Source organism: Chionomys nivalis, chromosome 26 (genome assembly GCF_950005125.1).
Source record: "Chionomys nivalis chromosome 26, mChiNiv1.1, whole genome shotgun sequence".
NCBI lineage: Eukaryota > Metazoa > Chordata > Mammalia > Rodentia > Cricetidae > Chionomys > Chionomys nivalis.
In genome coordinates this window covers 20,418,507-20,444,648 of record NC_080111.1, presented here as the reverse complement: position 1 = coordinate 20,444,648, position 26,142 = coordinate 20,418,507, and the positions used below count along the sequence as shown (strand labels likewise).

The 26,142-nt window shown below is 36.1% G+C and overlaps 1 non-coding gene across 1 annotated transcript; it reads right to left on the bottom strand.

Moving 5' to 3' along the window:
- Nucleotides 1-11,716: 11,716 nt before the first annotated feature.
- Nucleotides 11,717-11,820, bottom strand: LOC130867153 (U6 spliceosomal RNA). The gene has a single exon (XR_009056420.1). It is a non-coding gene; the product is annotated as a U6 spliceosomal RNA (small nuclear RNA).
- Between the last annotated feature and the right edge of the window lie 14,322 nt (nt 11,821-26,142).

The following is a 26,142-nucleotide window of genomic DNA, read 5'->3' as shown; positions in this document are numbered from 1 at the left end:
CGCCCATATTTAACAAACTTATGGTCCTATTAGTTAGGTTTTCAGTATAATATACAGGTATATTTCAGATATGGGCAATCTTCAAATACTTCAAAGATCTACAAATTATGATATTTAAGTTGTTTTAACAACTTAGACTTTTCTGAACATGAGTCACATCTGCTTCTGGCAGCACCAATTACTTTAAACAAGATGTTGGGGATCAAAGAAGCTTGTTATGGAGTTTGCTTTCAATGTGGCAAGGCTAGCTATTTGGGCAAGAAACTGCTCTTGCCTGTACTGCTTGACAGTATATTGTATAAACTGGACATGCAGGACCCACAGGAAAGTGACCATTAAACTTTGGCAAAACAAGGTGGGATGGTCTTTCAGCTTCCTAATTCACAGAAGAAACTGCCAGACATTCTTCAGGACACAGATGAAAGAGACTGACGAATGGCAAATCTATGTGGGACAGTTCTTCAAATTTCCTGCTTCACTGAGAAGTCTGCCAGATATGATGGGCCTTTGTCTGAGTTTAATCCCCCAATATTACAGACAAACTTTGGGTGACTGTCCAAGCAACTAAATGTCACTATCATTTCTAGAGTTTTGGAAGTTGCTTGCAATGTACCTCCTGTTTACTCAGTTAATGTATCCTTCTGGGGTTTTTGATGGAGTTGAAGACTAGATAGTTATAATTATAGCTTTCCTTAGTTATGATAAAAGATAAACTAGATATAAAACTTTAGACACACAAAGATAGAATGGATGATAGAGTATTTTCTTTAATTTTGTCCAACACTAATAGAGTAGATATTGTAACTGATTTTTATTTGATAAGTGTTTTTTTTTTTGGTATATAATTTTACAATGTTAAGGTTAAAATGTTCCCTAAGGTTAAAACTTTCCCTTTTAATTAGAGAGAAAGGGGAAATTATATAGGAGGTCCTTTGTATGCTGTGAATATGTGTTGCTTTTATTGGTTGATGAATAAAGGTGATTTGGCCAATAGCCAGGCAGAATAAAGTCATGTGGGAACTTCCAGAAAAGATACAGGGAGAAGAGCAGAGCAAGAAAGACACCAGCAGTTGCCAGAGGAACAAGATGGCAGAGCATTCCTGGTAAACCACGGGCCATGAGACAATACACAGAAAAATAGAAACGGGTTGATTTATATGTAAGAGCTAGTTAGTAAAAAACCTGAACCATCAGCAAAGCAATCATAGCTAATATTAAGCTTCTGAGTGATTATTTTATGGGCAGTTGCAGGACCAGGTAGAACACAGGAAAGGCCTCTGGATATACAATATATCAATTAAATAAAAATTAAAAACCTTTTTAGAGGGACAATGTTGATGTTCTTATGCTGGTTGATATTGTTTAATTTGATACGTTCTAGAATCACGTAAGACAGATGTTTGAGTATGACTGTGAATGACTAGGTAGCCTAGGTGGATTTAAATGGAAAAACACATACTAATGTAGGCTAACCCATTCCATGAACTTGGATCCTAGACCACATTGAGAGAGAGAGAGAGAGACAGAGACAGAGACAGAGACAGAGACAGAGACAGAGAGACAGAGAAAGAGAGAGACAGAGAGAGATAGAGAGACAGAGAGAGAGAGAGAGACAGAGAGAGATAGAGAGACAGAGAAAGACAGAGACAGAGAGAGACAGAGACAGAGAGAGACAGAGACAGAGAGAGACAGAGACAGAGAGAGCAAGTTTTCTCTGATTCAGGCTTGTAGATACCATGTGACCTGTTGCCTCAGGGTCTAGTTTCCAAGACTTTCCCAATAAGATGGGCTACACTATAAAAAAATGAAGCAAAATAAAATATTCCTTAAGGTATTTCATTCACCATTTTATCACAGCAGAGAGAAAGGGAACTATTAATATTCACAAAATCATGAAAGCCTTCGGAAGTAAAACCTGTTTAGAAATACTCTGTTTCTCCTCTATCTGTAGTAGTCACCATCAACCCGCCTCTGCTGCTAACTCCACTGTTAGCCCTGCTAGAGTTTCCATTTTTTTTTTGTTATGTGCAATAATTACTGGTCTGTGTAGCAAAGCTTTGAAGTACTCTGTGAAGTCTGAATGGTCACAGATACTTCTCTTTCATTTCAGAACATAAATGCATATCAAAGTCATTTTAAAAGGCATTGTGCTGTGCAAAGTGAAAACATCCATTGCTTTATTAAAGTTTAATGGTATTTTCTAGGGCCAGTAAACAATTGAATAGTGCGGGGTTTTCACAGTGAGAGCTACACTTTCAATTTTAAATGAGAGTAAATAATTACTATTGTAAACAAACCATATTTTAAGGACATGCATGCTCTCTGCCAAATTCACTTGGTGCAAAATTCTGAGCCTCATGAGTGTTTCAATGAACTTAGAAGCATCAAGGAAGTCTAGAGCAAATCTGGGGGTTATCAACAGTTAGAAATTAATAAAGAATGGCACAAATTTTACCTCTTAAAACCATTAATTCATGGTTCTTTGGCGATCAGAAAAATAAAAAAAAAGTTATGGATCCCTTGTTATGATTTATGTTTCATATAATGACTTCTCTAGTTAAAAATAAAACAATTCTACTAGAATTTAGTATCATTGTTTCTTTACTGCAGTATAAGAAGTGATTGCTCATGTCTTCAAAATGTTTTATTATGGAGCAAGTGAATGTATTTTTAGAACATAATGCTGCATTTCAATGTCACTCCAAACTCTGACTTATAAAACCACAAAGCTGAAAGCGGAGGAGAAGCATGTTGGGTTTCTTAGACAAATGTGGAAAAGGAAAGGCCTAGTCTGATATGCAGTTTGTTCTTGATCAAACAGATTGCTTTTGGTCAAAGTAATGAATTCATTTAGCATGGCTTTCAGTCTATGACAGCAAACTGCAAGCTAGCCTAGAACTTACCCAGAATCTGGAACAATTCACAGCTAAAATAAAAGCTACTGAGTTGATGTGCAGTGTTAGCTATCATATGGAAATCACACCACTCACACATGCTTCATGCTTCTATCAGCTCCATTTAGATAATCCTCTTCTTGTAGGCGATATATGAAATCTATTGTTGTATATGGAAATTAAACAGGATTAAAAGGTTAGAGGCTTAAACTTTGAACTGATTTGTTACTTATGAAAGTCATGTTGCCACAAAAGCATGAAAGAGAGATAGACATATTACTCTGAAGAAATGAACTTGCTCTTAGTTTCCATGCTTGGCATCTAGCAGTTACAATAATATCTAATTTTTACAAACACCAATTCTTGGGATTTAATCATGTTTAGATAAGTCCTAAAATCTTTGTTCTTTAAACATAAATCTATCAAGTTCATGTTGATCCATAAACAGGATTTAAATCAATAATCCACATAATTTCAAAGGTGCTTTATAGTTCTGTGATTCAAAAAAGCCTATTTTTTGTAAGGGTTATGACTTAGAGCACACTCATTTTAGAGTCATAAAAGATTTTGATTAAAATTGAATACTAAATTAAATGTTAAAGAGAATGTCTAAAAATTATAAGGATGTTTATTTAGTTCTATGAAATGATTCAAGACTGTTTAAATGTGAACTTTGTGGACCAGACAGATTGCATGGTTACTAACTGACTGCTTGCTGCACAAGCATAAGGAGCCAAGTTAGCATCCCCAGGATTCAAGTTCTAGCCTGTCATCGAAAATGTGTTTTCTGTACTGAGGAAGTAGAGAAGACAAATGCCCGGAATTCACTGGACTGCCAGTCTAGCCAACTCAGTAGAATCCAGGGTCAGGGAAAGACCTTTCATCAATAACAAAATATAGAATAAACAGCAAAGACACCAGCCTCAATCTCTTGCCTACACACATACCCACATATACATTGTACATGTACAATACACATACACACATAAATATTAAGGCTACTATGAAGTATACACATAGGTCTCACAAACATTCCTAGAACCTAAAGACCTAATCTATATTTAAATTGAAGAAATCAACTGTGTTTTATATAATCCTATATGGATCAATGACAGCTTGTAAGACAAATTTTATATATATAGGGAGATGTTTAAACACAAAATATATAATTCTCTATTTATTAACATGCCATTCTTTCACTCCCACAGTTTCCCTTCCCGTAGTCCATATTAATTAGCTACAAAACATATTTTCATATTTTTAAACCATCTTCCTATAAGCAGTTATTTGGTGAAAACTTGTAGAATACTAGAAACTATTAAAGCCATATTTCTGGGGATAGTTAATAAAAAGCCTTTCTCAATGAAGCCATTGATGGGAATAGCATACTTAGTAATTTTTTATTGTAACGGATCCTAGCTGCTTTATCTAGCAGCTTTTACAGTCATTAAAGCCCAAAGATATTGACTGAATTCTTTCAGAAACAACATTCTTATGAATTTGGTGAGAAAACTATAACATAACAATCTTTATAAAGACTGGTTATCCAGTCTGCGCCAGTAACCCATGCAAACCAGTTCTTACTGGATATTCAGATATGGATGTAGTTGTCTCTCTAACTACACATTCACAGTGCAAAGACCCAGAGCCTGGTATTTGCCCCACAGAGTCAAATGTAAGCACCACGGTGTTTTGGTACCTTAGTAAAACACTGGTCTAAGGGACCCTTGAGTTCAAAATAAGCAAGGCTGGCCACAAAATTCATAACTTGAAAGTCTTTATTTTTGCCTTTATAGTGTACATTATTCTAAAGTGTCCGTCATATGTTTCACATGTAATTACAGTCTTATCTGTGCTTAATCAGTTTGTCATTACTTTGTCATCAAATAGGTGTTTTCTGTTGCTCAAATGTGTTGTAAAAAAAATAGCGTCGTGTTACAAAGGTTGAAATTATTCTTAAAATATTATAAAAAATTAAACAAATAAAAGACACCTATAGTAAAGTTTTATTTAATAAAAATTTTTAAAAGTACAATACTCTTATATATAAATATATCACCTTGTCTCTTCTAGTGAGGCCAAGTGTTTCCTGCCCTCAAAAAGTGACGGAGATCACATTTAGATTTTTGTTTTCAGCACAGGTTTTCTGCCTGTCCTTATTTGGAGCTAATTCCTCTAACCCCTTATTGCTTGCAGATAGAACTGATAGCATCACTGATTTCTTTTCAATATTTTCTAATCTTTTCCCCAACATTGTTATTTCTTACACTAAACTTACATTCCATCAAAGAGAGAATTGTTTTCCACTCATCTTTAAAGTTCCACATTTTAGATAAGCTCTGTCCAAGGTAATTTTTTGTGTGTATGTATTTGATGATGGAATTGCTTTTTGCTCTCTATAGTACAATATCTATAATCTACTGAGAAGAACAAACATTTAAAATTATACTAAAAAATAGAAACTTCAATTTAAATTTAAATTCAAAGTGTGGATAGAAACTATAATATCCGACAGTGTTCTTGCATATAATTAGCATAGCTTCTTAAAATTGACTGGTTTTCTTGCTATTGTGATAATATGTGTATATATGTGTGATACATATATGTCTGTGTATGATATGTGTGTGATTTGTGTTGTATTTTATTGTAATTTTTTGATTCCCCCTTATTTTTGTTATCCAAAGCATTCAGTAAATTAGAGGGAATAATTACAAGATAAACAACAAAAAACAAGGAAAGAAATAGCAAACAATTGAACTCCAGTCTCGTATTAATTAGAATCTGGACCAACTGATATCCACAGTGATGACCCCACCTCATCTCCGGAAAGCAAAAGCACAGGGAACGTGAACTAAGTTCCAGGCAGTTTACATTGCTTAGCTGTTTCAGGAGACATACACCATTGTCTACTATTGCTATTGCCACTCACTATACCAAAAGGCAACAAGGAAACAAAAATAAGCAGAAAAACCTGATTCAAAATCTAATAACATTCCTCCAAACTTCTAAATCATAAAGCTATAATCTTAACTCTAGTGCCGGCCAGAGCCCATGGCCTTTAAGTACTTGGTGTTTCTAATACACACCATAACCTAAAATTATATACACAGCATTGTAGATATTTATTTGCTGTGAAGTATTAAAACCTTAAGAAAATCCTTACAACACTCATGAATAATCCTCAGCTTATTAGAAATTATAAGAATTTAACCAAACAATTAATGGCCTAATGATTCTGGAAAGACAGGATGCCACATTTATTTTCACAAATTAGTTTAGCTTGAATAAATGTTCAAACTAAACGTTTCTACAATAATTAGTCTTCCTACTTCATCATTTACTCAAAATATTATTTTATTTATAAAAATAAATGAAATCAATGGTCAGAGAAGTTGATAAGATAATCTTTACATTATTTTCAAAATAATAAAATCATAAAACTTAGTTTTACCTCTCTGGTATGTTTCCACAATCTTTCGTGATAAACTCTTCTATGACTTCATTTGTTTAGGTTCCACAAACTGTTCTGACATATGTACATCTACTTTACAACTTTCAACATTCTCAACTTGTAGTCAAGAAATCTACTGAAATGGGAGTGTCAGGGTAGCCTAAGACCCAGAGGAATGTCATGGTTTTAGGAGTTGGTGCCTGTTGTCACAAGAATACACTCACTGTCTTCCAATGCCTATAAATAACATCTGGCTTCTTTAAAAAGGACCACGAGATAAAACTCTTGTTTGTAATCATCTATTTTGTTAGTGTGAAGTTGCATTTTTAAGAATGACATCTATTTCATTACTTAAAACTTTCAAATATCTTATGGGGTTGGGAGAATTTATGCAGACGTCCTATTTACCTATTTACCGTCTTACTTTTCTCCTTTCATGCCACATTCTCTTTCTAAATTATAATTGTGTATTCCATTCTGCAGGAAACATTCTCATGGTTCTCAGCAGCGGGGCTGGTAAATGAAAGCATGCTTGAGTATAAATAAGGGAAAACTTTGGATTTTTTTTTTCAGCCGTGGTTTTTAAACTTACCCTTGGCTTTACTGAACTGTGGATTGTTGCGGATGTTATTGTCTCAGCTAAGCCTAGACCCTAATTTAGATAATCATAGGATCAAACCCCTAGTGACAGGCTGTTTCAGACAAGATGCTGATGCCCTTTCATACAGACAGGGCCTCAGAGACACCGCATTTAATCAGCCAGTTGCCTGGAATTCAACTCTATCATTTCCGACGTCAGACTCAACAAAAACAGAGAAGGGGAAATCAAAAGGAGAGCCAAAAAAAATTCTGTTTTTTATGTTTCACAAAGGAAAATGGCCTTCTCAGGAAAAAAAATCTTTTTATTACATGGATGGAAATAATAAAAATGTATAGCATGTTTGTGTAAGAAAATTGATTTAATTTGACATTGTTCCTGGTTGCGTTTAGTTCATGCATTTAGTTATTGAATGGTTTCATTAGGTAAATAATTTCTGCAAATGACTCATGTTAAAGTAGGTTATAGAGTTTAAAGACCTCATTCTTATTTTAATGATGAGAAAAAGAAATATAAATACAGAGAAGAAACGGAAAAAAGAAAAGGAAGGAGAATATGAAGGTGTTGGAGCAATATGATGCTTCCATATGTGCCTGCATGCACACATACACACATACATATATTGAAGCCCTACATTATGACTCCATACTGGCAAACTGCCTGTCAATTAGGAGAGAACAAGTCATTCAGGCCAGTTTACAATGACTTTCTTATTACAATTATGTAAGATAACATTTTTGTTATTGTTATTATTTTTCTTTTGTCTTGTTTCTTGAGACAGGATTTCTCTGTGTAACCCTATCTGTCCTGGAACTCATTCAGTAGACCAGGTTGGCCTTGAACTCACAGAGATTCTCCTGCCTCTGCCTCCCAAGTGCTGGGATTAAAGGGTGTGTGCCATCAAACCCTAGCACAAGGGAACATTTTCATAATTTTAACTAAAGAATAGAAAAATCACTCTGCTGGGTGCAGTTCCAAATAACTGACTGATACGGTAAAAACTACCCTTCATCTATCTATAAAGTAGTTACTTTGGCCCTGCCCTAGGTGATCTTACAGAATCCTTAGCAATCAGTGCCTAGTCATAACAGAGCCTGGGAAATGCATAAATACGAATTCCAAGACATTTCTCTGATGGTATTCAGTGAAGCACCATGGCTAACAGTGTCTCTAATGCAAGTGTACAGTGGGTAATAAGAGTGTGCTGTGCTGAAGCCCCTTATCTGGTGCTTGGAGAGTTCGCTGCAAGAACCTCACAGCTGCTCTTCCTTGGAACCATCCCCCAGCAGGACGGGCTGGCTCATGCACATGGCAGTGCCTGTTCCCCAATATCAATCAGTTCCAGCAACTAACTGTGGTGCATTTTGTCTCTGAACATCTCCCAGCAATCAGAAGGCAGCAAGTCTCTGGGGAGACTCTATTCCTAATCAGACTTTTCACTTTGGTCTTTCTTTCTTGCCACCCTTCTGTTCACCTGAGAACCTTCAGCAAATTGATTTTCTCCACTAAAACGCTAGTCTTCTGCTGTATTTCCAAGCAATTTTTGCCTAAGACACACAGGTATCTTAAAATATTAAGCTGGATCTAAACTGAAAAATATAAATTGAAAAGATGGGACAGAGGGAGAAGAATGGAAGGAAATATGCATTAAATACAATCTGCAATTGCAAGCCCATGACTTATCTCTATGTATTTGAGTCATCATCCTTATCTTTTAAATGGCAATGATATTCCACCTTCTACTTATAATGGCAGTGTTTTATTTATATGATGAAGATTTTGTTTCTTTTTAGTGATTTCTCTACTGCCCTTTCTTTGATGCCGACTTTGTAACAGAAAACAAAGCTCTATAGAAATGTTTTATAATTTGCTTTTCAGCTCTCTGTCTTTGTTTATTACCAGCATTAAACCAAGGGGCACTTTTAAAATATTGGTTGAATTTCAAAATGTAATTACCAATATTTTGAATGAAAGTTTTATGGAAAATATTTTTTGATTGGGTCATTTCATGATTGTTTGTGTCTTAACTGATCATTCTACAGACAGAAAGCATTTCATGAGAATCACCTTTGAACCTTAGTGTATGTTTTAGTGATGTGTACAGATTTGATCAGAATATAGCTTGTCTCTTTTGGTTTAAAGCAGAGCTTCTCCTCCTGGCATCAGTGACATATGGAACTGGCAGGGTAAAATCTGACACCTCACAGAAGCTAATATTTTCTTGCTACCTCTTGGTACCTAAATAAATTCAAAGCTTAATTGCTTTAAATATATTTTTCAATATTTAAAAATCTCTGTAATACTATTCGTGTCAAAGGTTGTATGAAAACTGAATGGAATAATGCCTGCAATCTAGCAAGTTTTAGATAGCTATTTCTCTAGTAACTCAGCACAGTTGTATTATATACAGCACTTGGACTCCATATATAAATGATCGATCATCATAAGGCAGTTATCACATATGTAAAGATAAACAAAAGTAGTTAGTTTTTATATTTCTTCCAAAGTGCAAATTACATTAAGTAGATGTTTATTCAAAAGGTAGTCAAGATCAAGCACTAGTGTTTTTTTCCTGTTTATAAAGGAGAGTAAATTAAGAAGATTAAATATTAAGAAATAGTCAGTACTAGCAAAGGACTTGATTAATAGACAGACCATAAATTTGATCAATATACAAATGAAGTGTCCGATTTAGCCACTGGGTTCTGTAAAGCCGTCTAGCTATTCTAATAACTTGCTTTTCTCCATGAAAATTTGCCTCATGTCCTTCATTCAGATGAGAAAATGTACTTACTCCATAGAATTCATTTTTTCAATGGCAATTTGTTACACAAATCTAAGCAGAAATTACATTTAAAAGTTGCATCAAGTGTAACCTTAGAGAAACTGTGATTCTAGACATTGACACATGGAAACTGCAGAAGAATAAGTAGATATGATCTGTAATAAAATATAATAATGAAACTAAGTAGAATGAGCAGAGAGAGATAAAACCCCAAACCAAACAGAACATGCCTCGAGAAGAGTTATTTCAAAGCAATGGGGAGGGGGGACTATTATTGATATTACAGAATAATAATATAAAATTTTAGGAATTCTTAAAATTTCATGCCAGTTCTAACTTAAACATGATTATAAATTCCTTGTATAAGTCTGGATTCTGTATACTTACATAAATATGTATAGGTGCACATGCACACATAATACATACATATAATTATTCAGTCATTCTGTCAAAAAGTTGCATAGATGTTGATGTTATCTGCTTACCATAAAATCTTCATTTAGAAAGCTTTAAATCATGATTTAATACAGTGGAAACTTTACAAAATGAATGCGTTTCTGTATCTGATCTTAAACCATTTTTAAATACTTAATTCTTTTTTCTCGCCTTTTTTGAAAAACTGAAAATATATTCTCTTCTCATAGAATACATTCGATCCACAAATTCCTTTCCTTCCACTCCTTCCAGTTTCAGTCTCTGTGACTCCATGTCGTCCCCGTTTAGTTGAATCTGTGGGCCGTGTACTGCTGCTGGTGGCCTCCATGCCACCCGACTTCTAATCTTCACCTACCTCTTCTGCTGAGTTATTGGATCTCCAGCAGGAGTGTCCTGATAGAGACCTTCAATTTCGACTCTCTCTGAATAGCGTTTGCCTGTTGATCTCTGAATGCACTCCCATTTGTTGCCAGAAGAAGCCTCTCTGATGACGAGTGGACAAGGCACCAATCTCTGAGAATAGTAGAATGTCAATAGAAATCACTTCATCATTGTTTTTTCTCCACTGGTGTTTGGTTCCTAGGTCTCTGGGCTCCTTTGTCTCTGGTTCCCGGTCATTCAGTTAGTGTAGGGCATGGGCTCCCTCTCGTGGTGAGGACCTCATGTTAAACCAAATAATGGTTGGTCCTACCGACAAGTTCCGTGCCACTACTGCCCCAGCACGTTTTGCAGGCAGGGCAGATTGCAGAGGCTTGTCCTTGGGTTAGTGTCGGGCTTTACTTTCCATAGTCTGTAGATTACCTTCTTCCAAAGAGACAAAAATGTAGGGGTGAACAATCCAAGCCCTCACCAACTTGACTTCTATGTGTTTAAAGAGCTGTGAGGATGTTTTGCTCTTGTCAGTTTTCAGAGAGCAATCCCCTGTCCTTTGGTTGTTTAGGAATCTCCAATCAACTTGAGTTGCTTAGGAATCTCCACATGACCTTCTTGGCCAACAATTCAACCAAGTGTAACCCAGTGCCACCACTGAAAGTCTTGCCTGGCTACAAAAAAAAAAGGCCCATTCAGCCTCTGTATCCCCTATAACTAGGAGTTCTCACTAGGGTCACTTTCATAGATTCCAGGAAATTTTTAGTATATTAGATTTCCACACCATACCCCCAACTCCCCCCAATTCCAGAAGTCTCTCCTGGCATTTTCTCCCTCCACCCCCACTCAGCTGATCCCTCCTCCTCCCGTCCCTATCTGTCCCAAAAACCCCCAGAATTTATTCTATTTCCCCTTCCCAGAAAGATCCATGATTTCCCCATAGCCCTCTGCTTTCCATGACCTCTCTAGTTCTGTGGATTGTAACCTGATCATCATTTACTTAACAGCTAATATCCACTTATCAGTGATACATATTTATCTTTCTGTGTCTGAGTTATATCTTATGCAGCATGTTTTTTCTAGTTGCAGACAAATTTCATGTCAGTTTTTAAACCAATGAGTAATAACACATTGCATAAATGTGCTAAATTTTCTTAATCCTTTTTTAAGTTGAAATACATCTGAAAAATATGAAATACTTCACAAATTTGTGTGTCATCTTTTCATAGTGGCTGCGCTAAACTCTGTATTGCTCCAATTTGAGTATATGTACTTACCAAGTAAGGACAACTTTTTATTATTATGCAATAGTATTTCTAAAAAAAGTTTCCCAGTAGATATTATGTCTAGAAACTATCAATTCTCTTTACCACTAAAATGCATTCCTTTGGATAAAGAACATGTTATATGATCAATCAAATATCTCAAGGAATGGCAAATATGTTGAATTTGAAATGTATAAACAGACTCATGCTTCTGTTCACATAGAAATGTGACATCATTGAATTGTAGTTTCCTCAAAACTCACTGGGCTGTAAACTTTGTGGCCACTAGTTCTGTCCTTTGAGCCTCTGGCTCTGAAAAAAGGAACATGTGCAATGAACAAAGCTCTTAACCTCCCCCTTTCTACAAGCAGAAAATGGTTGATAAAATTAGCTAGCTACAACCACAGGAGGCCCCACTCAGAAACAGACAACAGGTATTTAACAACAACTACAACACAAACTGTATATAAAAATGACAACCACACAAGGCATGTCCAATATTACTAGGAGAACTCAAAATGAAGCCAGAATGAACTGTCAATTCATAACCAGTAAAATTATTCTAATGAGTAAGCCACACAATAATCCATGTTTATAAGGGTGTTGAAACGTTGGACTCTCACACATTGTTGATTGGAACATAAAATGGTACTATGATAATAATTTGGAAATTTCTATTATATTGAGCATGTTTTGCCATATCACCACGATTGTACTTCCAAAAATGAAAACTTTGGGTTGCCATCAAGACGTGTGCTCCATAACCATAGCTCATATCTTTCCTTAGGCAAACATTGAATCTAACCAAAACAAATATCCATTAATTGAAAATAGAAATGAAGTACAGCATATATATTTCAAAGCATACCTTAGAAATATTAAGGTGTAACACCACGACACAAAATGGACGGGCCCTCAAATCATGGTAAATAAAGGAAAGTGGGCATACAGGATTAGATATCATGTTGTTTATCACATGAATTTCAGTAAAGGCAAACCTCTTCTAGAAGAAAGCCAATGTTTTCCAGGGACCTGGATTTGCAGCATTGGAACACAAGCTTAAGGGACTTCTTAGAACTATCTTGGAGTGATATAAATATTTTATATCTCAATTGTTGTGATGGCTACTTGATGACACATTTATAAAAATTCACACCATTGTAATCCTTAAACTCAATGAAGTTTCTTGAAAATAAATTATATTTCAATGGTAAAAATGCAGCAACTTATTGGCAAAGATTTAGTGTAATAATCTAGACACTAACATTCATTAATTTACATTCTAATTTTATTTATTATAATAATAACATGAGTTGTAGCTTGAATTCCCAGAACCTCAAACTCTAGGTAAGTCTGTGAAGTTCTTCACATGAACCTTATTGACCTGGTGATAAGCCAGATGACTGTACTGGGAAGGAGGCCAACTATAGAATTATTATGCTATATCTCACATGAGAAATTAAGAGGCTCTTAGAAAAGTTAATAGAGGCTTGATTTGAACAACTGTTTTGATTGTTTTAATTATTAATGACTTCCATGATTACTTACTTGCTGCTTTGGAGGCATTTACCCTTGGCATATATCCTGCAAAGTCATTCTATTCTGAGTCATGTGGCCCAGATGATGTATTTTAAGACATTTATTATAGTTATATTAAAATTTAAAATGGCTTTTTGAATCAGAGTGACACAAGAAAGCAGTATTACCAGTCATCAGGGAAATTTAGCAGATGGTTGTCACTTGGTCCAATATTATTCTATTTCTATTTCTCACACTTGGCTAAAAAATACAATATATCTTTAAAGTTACAGAACTCACTTTCTCTATGCAGTACTAGAGACCAAACCTAGGCCTTGTCTCTTAGTTAACCACTCTAACACTAAATTAAATCACCAGTGGCAGAACAGACATTTGAAAGCGAAGTCATGTAATCTACCTTATGTTTCATTCTCTTTACCAAACCAGGTAAAGCTCTGTGAACTGAAAAAGCTGTAGTTTAAATGTGAAATGTCCCCCATAGGCTCATGTATTTGGACACTTGTTCTCCAGGTGGTGGCACTGTTTATGAAACTCATTGAACCTCTAGGAGGTTATCATTGGAGGTGGACTTTGGGAGTGTATTGTCTGCCCTAGTTTGCTTTTCAATCTGTTTCTTGCATGCAGAAGAAATATGATCAGCAAGCTTCTAGCTCTGGTCACCTGACTTAATAGCCTGACCTCATGTCTTGCAAACAATTATAGACTCTTTTCCTCTGGAACTGTAAGACAAAAATGAGTTCCTTTCTATCCTAAGTTTCTTTTGGTCATTGCATTTTATCACAGCAGCAGAAACATAATGAATACAGAGGAATTCTGGATATAAGGCTTTGAAGGAAATCTATGGAGTTGAACAGCATAATTGAAATCAACAGTTTTGTCCATGTGATGGTGGGGTAAATTTGTTTTTCAAAGCCCAAAGTTTACTTCAATTTACTCACTTCCAATTCTAATAACATTATCTTTTCAGCAGAGAAACATGAAGAAAAACACAAAATGTTGAATTAATTTGTGGACAATCCATTTAAATTCTAAAAGAAAACAAATATTTGTGTCATTTATAAAACACAATATAAAATCCTGAAGCAAGGTAGCTCTCAGTGACATCCTTTATACAACTGCATAAACAGCTGACTCTTGGATCAAAGTTTGGTTGAAATATTTTACCTTCCTAGATACTGTGTTTGTTTGAATGATTCAAGGAGATTACACAATGTGGATGCAGCAACTGTTGTCATGGTATGTGAAAGATGTTGACTACAAATGTTCTTTCAAGAGGAGAGTGGACTCTTCTTTACAACACTGGAAAAGCACCACTTTAAAACTGTGTGATATAACAATATCACACATGAGAATAGCTGAGTAGACAGCGGAGCTTATCATTTATTAATAATTGTGATCAAGGAACTTCAATCTAGAATAAACGATTTAGTAAAAATGGGGCTTCTTAAGATCAGTGATATGGCAACCAAAACTAGACTAAACTTCTTATTAATACTTGCTAACATTGTAATTATTCACAATAATAATCTAGGTTCAGTGTTTGAGTGTATTATAGAGAGTATTAGGTATACTCTACACATAACCACAAATGGACTTGAGCTTCTTCAAATCTCGTAGGGCTATTTAACAGAATTGAATTCAAATTGCAACTGTTACAAAAAAAAGTTTGCCTTCCTTGTCTTCTTGGGATGGTGCATTTAACATTTTGATGAACTATAGTTGTTCACTATTGACACTGGGGGCTTCATTCCAGCTTACTGTATCAAATAGCTCTTGAATGTGTTTTGCCTCTTTAACATGATGCTCACGACTCATTTAACAACTGTATCTGATAATTAAATGATGTTCATGAACCAAATTCAAAAGGTGGAAGGAAACACTAATGCTAGAGAAGAAGAGGATCTAAAAATCCTCTTGGTAATATGGTAAGAGAGGTGAGGAAGGTTATGGAAACACAAATCCAGTAAACTTTAGCAGCAGTGCTAAAGAAGGAGTACATTTCCATCAGCCCCACTATTAGAAAGAACATTTGGAAAACTTTGTAAAGAATAATTTGAATTAAGGCAAACTGAGATGGAGAAAGACTCCTTAGCAATGGCTCACAAGAAAAATCATGGTATCTAAAAAATGTTATTGACAATGATGATAGGAAACAAAAGATTGAAGGCTTTTGTTATTCATATCATTATGAAATATTGTGATATTTCATATCATTAATTTAGCAGTTATTGTATCATTATAACTGTATCAACATACAAAATAACTATAACAAAATTTTCTATATTAAGAAAAGCAATAAATATAGATGTAGACATACATCTATTGTATTGTGTGGAGTTCTTTGGGTATATGCACATGATAGAATTAACTGAGTCACATAGAAGTTCTGTTATTAAAGTTTTGAGCCACCTCCAAACTGATTTCCATATAGGCTGTAATAATTTGAGCTCCCACCAGCAGAGAGTAAGGGTGTCTCTTTCTTCATATCTTCTTCAACATTTCTTGTCAGGTTTATTCACGATTGCCATTCTAATTGGAGAGAAGAAGTATCTTAAAGTATCTTTAGTTTGCACTTTCCTGATGACTAGGGGTGTTAACCCTTTCAAAAATAGCTATTGGCCATGTATGTTTCCTTTTTTGGAAAGTGTGTTCATTTCATTATACCATTTGTTTGTGGTGTTTAATTTTTGAAAATTTTTGTAAGTTCTAGGTATTAGCTTCTTGTCATATGAACAACCGGTTAAGATTTTGAAGCATTTCATGGGCTGTATTGTTCTTTACTGTGTAGGGATTTTTAAATTCCAAGCAGTTCCATATGTCGATACTTAGGGTTAGTTTATGTGTTATGGCAGTGCACTCAGAAGGTCCTATTCAGTGTTTCTGTAGTAGTCAATATGGTTTCTTCTAACAATATCAGTTTGGGGGGGGCAGGTTTTATCAATGTCTTTGATCCACTTGGAGTTGATTTTTGTACAATGTGAAAAATATGGTTCTAATTTCTTTCTTCCTTGGGTAGATACCCAATTTATGCCAGCGCCATTTGTTGAATAAACTATTGGAATGAAAATGGATCCTAAGTGGAGAAATTGCTCCAATCAGGTTCCACTCTAGGCAAGCCTCAGGAGGTACTTACCAGATCAATGACCAATGTAGGAGGGTCTAGCTCACCATGGGCAGTGCCACCTCTGGGCAGGTAGCCCTAGGCTGTATGAGAAAGTAAACTGAAGAAGTAATGGAGAAGAAGCCAGTAACCACCATTCTCTGCTTCAGTCCCTCGCTCCAAGTGCCTGCCGTGAGTGCCTGCCCCCACTTCCCTTCATGAATGATGTTAAACGTTGATGTGAAATAAATCTTTCCCCCCTGCAAGTGGCTCGTGGCCCCAGCTTTATTACAGCAACAGACACAAACTCTTTTCCATTACCTGCTTCTTTTTCTTCCTTTGTTAGAATTATGTGTCCATAGTTTTGTTGGTTTAACTGTGAGTCCTTTATTCTGTCCCACTGTGTCTATTTTTCTATATTTATGCCAGTACCAGAATGTCTTTGTCTTTAAAGCTCTGTAGGATAATTTGAGGTTGTGTATTGTTTTACCTCCAGCTGTGTTCCCTCTCCCTAAGATTGCTCTGACTATTCAGAGTCTTTGTGACCCCATGTAAATTCTTAAATTAAGTCTTCCAGATCCATGAATTATGACATTGGAATTCTGATAGGGCCTCCATTACATCTGTGGGTTGGTTTTCATAGTACAGGGATATTTTTTTTGTGATATTTGTTCTGATAATCCAGAATGATGAAAAGTCTTTCCATGGTCTACTGTCTCCTTTTATTTACATTGTGTCTTGAAACATTTATAAATATGTGAGTGTTGAGAATAATATTAAGTATCTTAAGTATTAACACATTAAAATATTAGAATTTACTGATAAATATGTAAGAAAGGGAAACTAGCTAAGCTTTTGATAGTCTCCTATGCTGTTTATCCTAAAGTAACAATATAAGACTGCCAAATGTTTATTTGTGCATGCACACATAAACACACACATTTCTAGAAATATCATTAAGTCATATACCATTCTAGGTATATTCATTGGAACCTTTCAGTCTCTATCTTCCTGAGAGGGCTGCATAGCCATGGATGATAAGGACTTGTGGTTGGTGAGGTTTTGGTTTGGGAGGAAAAAAAAAATCTGTTTTCTTGTTTTCTCTGGGTTCCATACTGGAAAGGAGCATGTGATTGTATATATTGTAGCAAATAACTGGAAGGTTAACTACCTAATATAGATTCCTTCTTGATGTGGGATTAACCTCTGTATGCTGTGAATACCATTGGTTAACAAAGAAACTGTCTTGGGCCTCCTCAGAGCAGAATAGAGGTAGGTGGAGAAAACTTAAACTGAATGCTAGGAGAAAAGGGGCAGAGTTAAGGGGAAGCCATAGAACCATCATAGAGACAAATAAGCTGAAACTTTGCAGGTAGGCCACGGCCTCATGGTGATGTACAGATTACTAGAAATGGGTTAAATTAAGATGTAAGAGTTAGCAAATAAGAAGCTAGAGCTAATGCTGGGCGATGGTGGCTCATGCCTTTAATCCCAGCACTCGGGAGGCAGAGGCAGGTGGATCTCTGTGAGTTCGAGACCAGCCTGGTCTACAAGAGCTAGTTCCAGGACAGACTCCAAAGCTACAGAGAAACCCTGTCTCGAAAAAACCAAAAAAAAAAAAAAAAAAAAAAAAAAAAAAAAAAAAAAAAAAAAAAAAAAAAAAAAGAAGCTAGAGCTAATGGGCCTAACCGTGTTTAAATAATATAGTTTCTGTCTGATTATTTGGGGAGTGAGGGCGGCCAGGAAACACTAGCAGCCTCCTACAACACCTTCTCAGCCTTTGAGGTTACAAATTCAGCACAAGCTGTCTGGGGCCAGAGTTAGGCTTCTACAGGGTCTGTGACCTAACATGTTTCCCAATAACTCAAATCCGCATATGTAGATCCTTAGGTGAAAAACAGAGAGAAACCGAGTATCTTATAGCTGCTTTTCATTATTTAATTGTTTTGTTAAGTCACATTAATGAAGACAAGGTAATGGAAGGGAAAATATTACAAACATTATCACTCAAAATTAAATAAAAATTGCATTACACCTTAAGGAGTATGGCGTGCTCAAACTCTTCCAAATATGTAGATTCCATAAACAACCATATAGGAAATAAATATACCATAGAGTTAATAAGTCATATTTTATTAAATCAGATTATAGATGCTTTTAATTTTTTATATCATTTTATATATTCTTGTAAACTCTATAATAAATGCATATTAAATACAATTTAAATGCATGTAAGAGAATTTGGGGTCACAGATAAATCTAATTTCAGGCCACGCCTCTCAAATTATGTGAATTTTGGATTGCTTTTCTTTCCACTCTTAATGCTTCCTTTGCCTCTTCAAATATGCAAATTGATGGCAGCCGTCCAGAGATCCAAAGCACCATAACAATTCACAACAGTATTAGGACTTTTTAAATGAAGATCTAATAGTTAATTAAGCGCATAATACATATGTATGAGTATATTGTATTTTTTAACAGAACACACAGCTGCTTGCTAAGAGGTTGAAATCTCACTTTAAAATGTTTAATCCTATGCTAATGATCTAAAGAGAAAAGGAAGTGGCAGGCGATAACACTTTGCTTTAATATTGAGTATTTTTCAGTACCACGGGACTCCTCACTGTTTCAGGATTAATTAAAAGTATTTTCTCGCTGGGCGGTGTTGGTGCACGCCTTTAATCCCAGCACTTGGGAGGCAGAGGCAGGCGGATCTCTGTGAGTTCGAGACCAGCCTGGTCTACAAGAGCTAGTTCCAGGACAGGCTCCAAAACCACAGAGAAACCCTGTCTAGAAAAAGCAAAAAAAAAAAGTATTTTCTCCCTCAATGGCATACTTCATTGTGGTACTGTTCCCATGTCTTAAATTACTTCTAATGAAGAACTCTGCATTGTTGACTTGAAGAAATGAAACAAAACAAAGTAAAACAAACATGAAAGGAAACCCACCACCAACAAAAACACAACTCTTGTTTTCTGTGCCGTGAAAATTGTGTGACGGACTGAACGCAGTTAGCAGCGCATTCTACAAAGTGCGTACAAAATGAGACTGATCACATTCTTTTCAATCTCCCAAGAAATGTCAGCTGACCTGGCCATCTCTGCCTGCTTGCTCATAACTTCTCCTCTATTCGGATACAAAAAATTTGTTCAGAATTGCATAGATCTCTTGCCATCAGCCCACAGCCTTCCATGTAAATCCTGAACGTGTAAAACACCGCTCTGCAGCTTACCTGGCTCTTTCCTCCTCACAGAAAACAACCAATGAGAAGATCATTTGCTTCAGTCTCCTTCAGACCTTGAGTGCCCAGCCACACGGGCCCTCTTCTTTTTGGCAGAGGACCTCGTGAATGATTCGTCTGGATGGTCTGTACACCAGCGCTTGCCTCCGGTTTTCTGTTCCCCTTTCGTTAGGCAGAAAGAGGACAGAACTGCGGGTCTCTGCGTCACTGTTCTATCCTATCCGACTCTGGGTCTCTGTGAAAGCTTGAGGCTCTCTTCTTCCTCAGACCTAAGTAAAGGTCTCTAGCTCTGGATCCTCACTCGTTCAGTATCTAAAGCATCCCAGCAATGAATATTAATTTGTAGTGTAAATTAGCATTCCTACAGCCTGGATTCTGACTGATTTTTGGCTCCTTCTTTAGAGTTTTAGATTCCTGTCAAAAACACTTAGTGTTTTTGCCGCAGAGTTTACCTTGTGAAACCAATATTAATGGTACCTAAGTCATGGGTATAGTCAGAATTCAACAAATTTATACATACATATACGTATGTACATATACGTTTGTATATAATGCATCAAACAATGCTTTGTATACAGTAAGCAAAGCACTATATAAATGAAATATTGGTAACACTATACAGGAATATTAACATTTCTATACACACAGAAATAGAATTGTAAAAATCTCAGTCCTAGGCTGAGGCAGGAGAACTGCAATGATTTCAAGGATTTTTTTTTTTTGTTACAGTTTGAGATTTTATCTAAAAACAAAATCCAAAAATCCTGTTTCAACTTACAGAGATGCTGGAAAGTCTTAATGAGAAAGGAGACCTTAGAAAGAAGGAGCCTGCCTGAGCTTGCGGTACCTGGGCACAGCTGACCTCAATGTCAAGAAAGTAATTAGTGAGCAACAGCAAGGATAGAAGCGGGAATTTCCTGGGATGTTCTTGGTAAAAGGCATTCAGACACAGACATAGGTTGGCACCATATAAAATCATGTCTGTGCGATCAAAGCAGCATGCATGAGAAGATTCAAGAGTTCCTTTAGGACTTGCCCTCACTTTTGAGATCTTCAGGGGATCTGAGAAATAAACGAAATGCTTGGACTCACTCAGAACAAATACCGTTAGCACTCTCATCCCTGGGCAGAAAGCTGTTCCATTCAGCCCTCCAACTGGGCTCCTAGGCGAGGCTCTGGCTGGAAGGAGGCGCGTGCGGAACACAGCAGCTATTTCAGACAGTGTCTCGGGTGAAGTCTTAATGACTCCTTAGGCTCCACCATCCTGTGACTCAGTTCGGAACAGCGTGCTAGCAGGTGGTGAGGCAGCTCCTGGAAATGGCTAGGCTCTTGGCTTTATTCCAGCGGCAGTCCTATAATTTTGTGCCTACAGCAAACCTTTCTCCAGATTACGCCCACACTGTAATCAGCTGCAGAGGCCTTTGTGACTATTTATAAAGGGCACGCTTTAATTCACCCTCATAATTTAGCTGGTTGCGTTTTTTTGGAAAAGTTTTTAACAGCTATGCAATACAAAACTGCTTTTATTAAGTGCACGGCCTCTTTCATAAATGTAGAGTATGCCACAGAGCCACGAAATGCTAACTAATACAGCTACCACCAAATTCCTATGGGGAAGTCTAATGTCCTTCATTTCTCAGCAACTGAAAACAATCTACAAGTGCTTCGTAATTGTCTTGGCCTGTGCTTGGCCTAAAACCAAAAATTATACTGAGTTCTACAGAGACGGCCCATGCAGCTGGCAAATTTGTCCCAGGAGGTACAACGCTGGGTTCATGCGCAGTCCCCGGCGCTCGACTCCTTGGACAGGAGAGATCTGGACGCCTTGTTAAACTGTACATTCTGAGTCAGGATGGGGCCAAGGAGCTCGAGAGTATATGTTTCTAACAAGCCGGTGGCACATGCCAGGGTGGACCACTCTGAGAAGTAACAGCTGGTGTCAGGGCGGCAGTATCTGGGGAGACTTATGGGTCTACTCAACACAATGAGAACAGCTGGATTAGCAAATCTTGGTGGTGATGGACTTGTAATTGAAGTGCAAATTGGAAAAGCTGACCTTCACACTGTCTGTCTTAATCATCGTTTCATTTTCATCATCATAACAAAAAATAAAGAACAATATCCATAAATAGATTTATAAAAATAAATCCCCAAATAAACAGAGTCTTAATTGCTGTGCAGAGAACACAACTGTGCAGATTTCTAGCAGTCAATAACTGTATTAGGAACCAAAACTATTCCCCAATTCAATTTACACTTTGGTTGCATTTTATTTATTTGTGTTTTGTGAGTGAGATTGTGTGGGGTAAGGCATGCCCATGTCATGGTGCCCTAGTGTAGGTCAAAGGAAAACTGGAGAGGGTCTGCTGTCTCCTACTGCATGGTACCTGGTGATGGAGTCCGGCCGTCAGCTTTGTCATCATGGATCCTTAACCCATGAGCCATCTTGCGAGTCATTCACTCAGATTTAAGACAAGGAAAATCAGATGTTAATCATTGAAAGAATAAGTCCCCCCCACCACATGCCTCATCAATAAAGTGAGACAATTTATACTAGTGAGAAAACTCAATCTAATTATTTGTTATTTAAATTATTTATATTTGTTTATAGAGTTACACTATTATAATATATAACATACCTAATTCTTTTAAACTAATATGTGACATTTGTATTCAACCTAAATTATGTGCTGACTACATACAACATTATTTCTTTAGCCACCCAAACACAATGAAATGGATGACAGAATTATTTTCTCATCATTTATTGGTGTACCATCCCCAATAAGAACACCAGAGTGAACTGAGCAATCTCAAATGTTAAAAGAGAAATGGTGCTTGGAACTGAAAATGACTTGTCAACTAATAACTCTAGGTTTATGTTGTGTATTTCATATTTTGATGCAGAAACTCAGTTTTCAAACTACATTATCACATGTCAACACAATCATATAACTGAGAAGAGCATTGATGGTTTTCAGCACTACTGTCTAGAAAGTTCTACTATTTGAGGAGAAGCAATGATTCAGAATTCAAAGTTGCACATTAATTCAATGACTACATCCCCCACAAATTATAGCATTATTTCTGTTATTCTGGCTGAAAATCGAAGCATTTTAGATGATTTTTTTTTGACTAGCAAAGAGCCCTTCCAGCTTTAAGGGAAGATGACTTAGAAAGGGAAAACACACCTATAATAATTTTATAAGGTGTACTTTTTATTATATTACCTTTATCTAATTTATTTTTCTCTAAAAATTCTGTCTTCACCTTTTTGCCTAGCTACCTGCTTATCTCTATGACAAGAAAACACAAGAACATAAAGACAAAATTTTCCTTGATTAGTATCAGGTTTTTGTATTTGTATTACATAGTAGGAATATTAAGTGTAACAATTAAGTTTATTATATTTATTTACATGAGTTTTAGCTATTTTTGCCTTTTTTTATAGCAATAGTTTTACCTTGGCAAAAAATTATAATACAATAACAATAATAATTTCTATTATTATTACATAAAATGTAAAATGAAAATTGTACAGCATTTTATCAAGTAAAATACTACTTTTCAGAAGAAAAACTTGAGTAATTTAGTACTGTCATGATTTTGCAGTCAATAAATACCAGATATGACTTCAATTTCAATCATTTTCAGTATTACACATTTCATCAAAATTCTGCCCCAAGTAGCCAAACGGCTTCTTATAATATAGAATAAAACATGAAAATCCCTCACAGTAGGTACTGAGACACAAAATGCTTTAACTGTCTTCTGTGAGAAAAACGCATAGGTAAAGCAAACTTTTCTTTCCAATTTATTTGGATTTGCTTACTTTCCTTTTTCAAAAGAAATTATTTATTTTACAATGGCAATAGAAAATAAGAAAATAAAACAGTAATTTTTTTTTTTTGCATTTGGAAACAAAAAAAATTCATTACATATATCAAATATCAAATACATTGATCATACATTGCTTCTATTCAGTTAGACTAAATTAACTTTAATAATGTTGCTAAATTGAAATATATTTAGAGATAATCATGTTAAGATGATATTAATAGTAAAAAAATAATGTATTATATGAATTATGTATGAGCTGTGTGCTCTGAATTTTACTCTGAAAAATAGTAAAACAAAGAAAAGTTTTATTCCACTCTCAGAGCCCAAAATTAAATAGAAAGAGAACACAAAAGCTTATTTTAACTATCTTTGGTAATTTTACCATGCTGTTGTGAAATTATTTTTTCACATAATATAGCAACAATACCTACAAAAAAAAAGACTGGGGTATCAATTTGGCTATGGAGTGTGACAGAAAGAAGAAATTTGATATAACAGAGTTTGGTGAGAATCCCAATTTCTATGTACTGTCAAAACACCTTCTCTTCCTCTGACCCTCACTTTCTCTCCACTTCTTCCCTCAAGTCAGCCTTTGAACTTTGTGTGTAGTGACAGTATTGATTTGGGTAGGCATTCCATGTGTAGCCAAGGGTTCTTATTTACTCTCAGTACTGTTAAGAGTAGTGTATCGTTCCACTAATCACTACCCTGTGAAATAAGAAGCTTCTTTGAGCAATGTTGAGAGCAACACAAATTTATAGGTACAAACATAAATACTAAGAAGTGAGTATTTCATCATCAGCAGCAATAGGTTCTGTTCTAGGACATGACTTACTGAGTTTTGGCTTTAATCATATTTACAGTACCAGGCATGAATTTCTGCTTGTGGAACAGTAATTTTTTTAAAGTACCTGGGATTGTTCATGCTATTTCCATGCTCATCTCTCTGGGGGATTATGTTTAGATGCAGTCAGGAGTAGAGAGTGATGCAAATATCTCCACACCCTGCACACCACCTGCTGTGTTTACAGACCCAGAAATGAGCCAGGGCTCCCTTATTATCTGGTGTTTCATCAATGCAAATCAAGAGTGCTCACCTCATGCCCCCTTTTGTGTCAGAAGGGTGGCCCAGTTCACACTCATTGCCTCTTGTTTGTTCGGAGGCTCTAAGCCATGCCATCCTTTTCTTACATGAAATATGCTCTGCTCTGTTCAACGACAACAGAAAGATAGCAGAGTGTGGTCTCCACTATTCGGTCTTCTATGGCAATGTTGTAAAGCTTTGCTATTACTCCTTTCACTGTATGAAGTCAATGTCAGTCTATTTTAAAGAAATATAGATTTAAAATATTTATTTTGTCTTCATTTATGAGTATGTGTCTGCATATGTATGTCATATATATGAGTGCCTATGGATTCCTTGGAGCTGGAGCTAACAAGAGGCTGAGAGCAACTTGATGTGGGCACTGGGACAGGAACTGGTCTTTTGCAAGAGCAACAACTGCTATTAACTGCTGAGCAATCTCTTATCCACTGTCCCAACCTTTCTCATATGAAAACACATGCTGCTACAGGAAACATATGGAGCAAATCAATGGAAGCGCCTCCGCTAAGCCATTTTTCTATGTCTAACACTCAACCCTAATCGAGAGCTCTTGCCCACAGTTTCCCATTGTCAAATTTTCATTTATCTATTACAAACTAACTGAATTAAAACTTAAATGAATAAAATCTACTCATTAGCTAATATGATTAAATATATATGTACATATATAAATACATATGTGTACGTATATGTGTGTGGCTTCAGGTAAAATTGTCAAAATCCAGAAGAAAAATAAAATTTATTGCATATAAAAGACCTTTCCCAAAATTTGTACTCTTTTAAAATTTTCTTGAAGGCAATGACCATTGGGTAAGGAGAATTGCATAGCCACTTGTTAGTTCGTGTCTGAACAACTTGATGTAAGATCTCAGTGAACTTCAGAACCCTTTGGTGTTTTCTATATTTAAACAGTTCTATTTGATGTATTTTCAATTTTATTTTGTTTTCAATTGTCAAATAATAGAATTATAAGGACTACAGTATAAATGTATCACTGTCTCACAAATATTGTGAGAATAACTAACCATTCTCTGACTGGATTTAAGCCCACTCCACGAGATGCAACCTATGCCTGACACTGCTGGGGTGGTCAAGAACCCGAGACCAGAATGGTATTGGGCCTAGGGGAAAACCAGACATTATCGTTCTGCTAAAGGAATGTAGAAATAAAATAACTCTTAACAACATTCTGATACAGTCATAGGTCAATGCCTCAGTCAGTCATCTTCAGAGAGACTTCCTCCAACATGCATAGAGTGAGGGACTTTGAAACATTTAGTCCCAAATGAATGTCTTCATCAAACACCTCCCCTCATGGATCAGACGTCTTTAGAGATGAAGAGATGAAAAGATTTTTAAGATCCAATTGGAGATAGAAGACATCATGGAATCAAGGCCTCCTAAGCACAGCAGACAACCATATGACAAACGTTGGAGCTCACACAAACTGTGTCATCACGCACAGGGCCGCCCAGGTCCAAGTCAGACAGCTTCCCAGCGCTGAGAGGGGGAAGTGGGCT